Genomic DNA, 3,481 nt, shown 5'->3' on the forward strand with positions numbered 1-3,481 from the left:
TTGGCCAGGATGCTCTCGACCTCCTGACCTTGTGATCTGCCTGCCTCAGCCTCCCAAAGTGCTGGGATTACAGGCATGGGTCACCACGCCGGGCCTGCTTTTTTATTGACAATTTTCATTTTCAATCCACTGAGGAATATGATCATTTTAAAGCTGAGAAACTTCCTCCTGACCGGCCTGAGTTGAAGCCCCGGGAGCACAGGCGGGCTATTCCCACCCCGCAGGCACAGAAGATGGCGCAGAGGGTGAAAGGACTGCCTTTGTGAGGAGCCCACTTTGGCCTGCAGCTGACAACATCTTGAGAGCAAATCGGTTCCAAGGGCTCCTTTTTATAAAATGGGGAAACACAGCGGCACTCCTCCTTCCTTCCCAAAGACGGATGTGTTTCGTCCCTGCCTATCGGGAGCTGCTGTTCTAGCACGGCGCAGGCAGACCGCCCTTCCCTGAAGAGCAAGGTGGGCTGGACCGGGTTTCACTTTCACTGCAGACAATGGAGTCGGCACACAAAGGTACCACAGCTGATCGTCTTTAAACACCCAACTGAGGCGGCTTGTTTACTGAGGATAGGCGGGTCCACCTGAAGAGGCTGTAGGAGAATCACACGCCAGAGGCAAAAAGGGAGGGACTCCCCACGTGGCCCCAGAACAGCCTCACGAGGGCGGCCAGGACAGCCCCTCTTGCTGCGCCCGACAAGAGGCCCTTTGTCAGGCTGTCAGGCCGGGTTTTATTTTTAGACTCAGCCAGGGCTGCCCGCCTGCCCAGAGCTTTCCCCTCACACAGCTGTTGCCTCTGCTCTCCAAAGCCCTAGCCTACAGGTGCTGTGTTTCCCTTGGCCTTGATGTGCCTTGACAAGTTGGAAGAGTGAGTGAGGGTGGCTTGGAAGAGAAGGGTTGGGGAGGGGTGCCGGTCCCAGGCAGGCTCCTGGGCACTTCCTGCACAGCCCTGGGGCAGTTTGCTCCCCCCTCCCAGCATGGACCTCCAGCCTGGAAGTTTTATTTGTTTATTTATTGAGAGACAGAGTCTCGCTCTGCAGCCCAGGCTGGCGTGCAGTGGCGCCATCTCAACTCACTACAACCTCCACCTCCCAGGTCCTGGTTCAAGCAACTTTGCCTCAGTTTCTCCAGTAGCAGGGACTACAGGCGCACACCACCATGTCCAGGTAATTTTTGTATTTTTAGTAGAAACGGGATTTCACGATGTTGGCCAGGCTGGTCTTGAACTCCTGACCTCGTGATCTGCCCGCCACACCCTCCCTTAAACTCAGGCCAGGAGTTTTAGACCAGCCTGGCCAATATAGTGAAAAACCCTGTCTCTACTAAAAATATAAATATTAGCCAGGTGTGGTGGTGCATGCCTGTAATCCCAGCTACTTGGGAGGCAGAGGTTGCAGTGAGCTGAGATCACGCCACTGTACTCCAGCCTGGGTGATGCGTCTCTCTCCATATATAGAATGAGACAGAATTTACATATGTATGTATGTTTAAGTTCTTGCTCCCACCGCTGTAATACCTTTAGCTAAAAGAGTTTAAAATGGCTACAGTCTGCCTGCAGACCTCTTTTTGAGGAGCAAGCTGAGAGCTTCCTTCCTCTGCCCAGCAAAGCTCCCCCATGACTTTTGTTCCTTTTTCAGAAGGCTGATGCTATCAGGCCCAGGAATTGGCTAGGAAAGGACTCAGTACAGACAGGACCACTCAGAGAAACAGTAAGGTAAGTGCACGTATTTACAATACTCTGAAAAGCAAATTGTCCACAGAGGGGAAGAAAAGTGGCTGTTCTTTATTTTCATTAGCCTTTTGTCCTTTGATTTGTATTCTCTCTTTCCATTCAGCCTCTGCTGTGGTCTGAGTGTTTGTGTCTCCCCAAAATTGATATGCTGAAAGCCTATGAATAGGGTTAATGCCCTTATAAAAGAGGCAGAAGGAAGTTTGTTTACCCCTTTCACCATGTGAGAACACAGAGAGAAAGCTCCATCTGTGAGAAAGTGGGCCCTCAGGCCGGGCGCGGTGGCTCATGCCTGTAATCCCAGCACTTTGGGAGGCAGAGGCCAGGAGTTTGAGACCAGCCTGGCCAACATGGTGAAACCTCGTCTCTACTAAAAATGCAAAAATTAGTTGGGTGTGGTGGCAGGCACCTGTAATTCCAGCTACTCAGGAGGCTGAGGCAGGAGAATGGCTTGAACCAGGGAGGTGGAGGTTGCAGTGAACCGAGATTCCGCCACTGCACTACAGCCAGTGCTAAAAAAAAAAAAAAAAAAAAAAAAAAAAAGCAGGCCCTCACCAGATGCTACATCTGCCAACACCTTGATCTTAGACTTCCAGTCTCCAAAACCGTGAGAAGTAAATTTCTGGCTCTAGGTGGCTCCTGTGTTTTGAATGAGGGCACCACATTCACTGCCTGGAGAACTGCCCATTCGATGCAGGACACAGGTAAGTGACAAGCTTGTGGTGAGCTGGGCAGTGGGCAATGAAGCCCAGAGCAGCCAGCCCAGCTCAGCCCAGCCCAGGACAGAGAAAGTTCTCAGGATGGGGAGATGCCTGCATTTTAAAGGAATCATCAGGTGAACAGAGACTAGGAGAAAGGCTATTTCTCCAGGGAAACAGGAAATTGTAGCAAGGCCCTTTGTGCTGAGTTTTTCTGTACATCACAGCCTTGCTCTGTGCGGTTCTCATGTGGTATATCACTGAATCCCCACATCCCTGTGTGCCCAATGCCCTCATCATTCCAAATCTGAGATCCCTGAGGCATAGAGGAGCCGAGGAATGTTACCAAGGCCATCTGGTCAGTGACTGGTGGAGCCGGGATTTGAACTGAGGCATGCTGGCTCTTGAGCCCTGCTTTTAACCCCTCGATCATACTGCAGTTTGGACAACTCAAAAAAGAAGGGGTGGCTGGGACACAGACTTGCAGGAGCTGGGTTGGAAAGGTGAACAGAAAGCCATGCCATGCTGAGGAGGCTGAATTTCATCCTAAAGACAGCCAGGAAGATGTAAACAGCAGTGCACCCTGATCCAATCTGGGTTCTTGATAGGTCTGTGCCTTTGCAAGAACGATTGCTGAGGCTGGACGAGGATAGCAGTGTGGAGGCTGTTGTAGTCATCTAACGAAGAAAGCAGGCACTGGAGGTAGGTGGAGAGGGTGGTGAATCTGAGCGCCGTTGAGGAGTCAGGGCTCTGTCCAAAGGGGATGTGGAGAGGGAGGCCTGATGCTCAGCTTCTGGTGTAGGTGAGCGGGTGGGGGCAGCTCCTCTCAGAAATGCAGGAAACACTGGAGTAACAGCAGGCTTAGAAGAAAGGGGAGGACTTAGTTCAGGTGGCTGTGGGGCATCCACGTGGAGATGGGACTCTAATTAAGTCAGTGGCAGGAAGAATGGAAAAGAGGAGGTGAGTGCCAGCAATCACTTTAAAACAGGTGTTTGGGCCACGCACGGTAGCTAATGCCGGTAATCCCAACGCTTTCGGAGGCCGAGGTGGGCGGATCATGA

At 51.9% G+C, this 3,481-nt stretch overlaps 1 long non-coding RNA gene across 1 annotated transcript; it reads left to right on the forward strand.

The window, feature by feature from the left end:
* LOC141583623 (uncharacterized) lies at positions 1-3,481 on the forward strand. Its single transcript, XR_012516321.1, has 4 exons — positions 1-509; positions 1,631-1,707; positions 2,355-2,426; positions 3,029-3,481. It is a non-coding gene; the product is annotated as an uncharacterized LOC141583623 (long non-coding RNA).

This window comes from Saimiri boliviensis, chromosome 2 (genome assembly GCF_048565385.1).
Source record: "Saimiri boliviensis isolate mSaiBol1 chromosome 2, mSaiBol1.pri, whole genome shotgun sequence".
NCBI classification, from domain to species: domain Eukaryota; kingdom Metazoa; phylum Chordata; class Mammalia; order Primates; family Cebidae; genus Saimiri; species Saimiri boliviensis.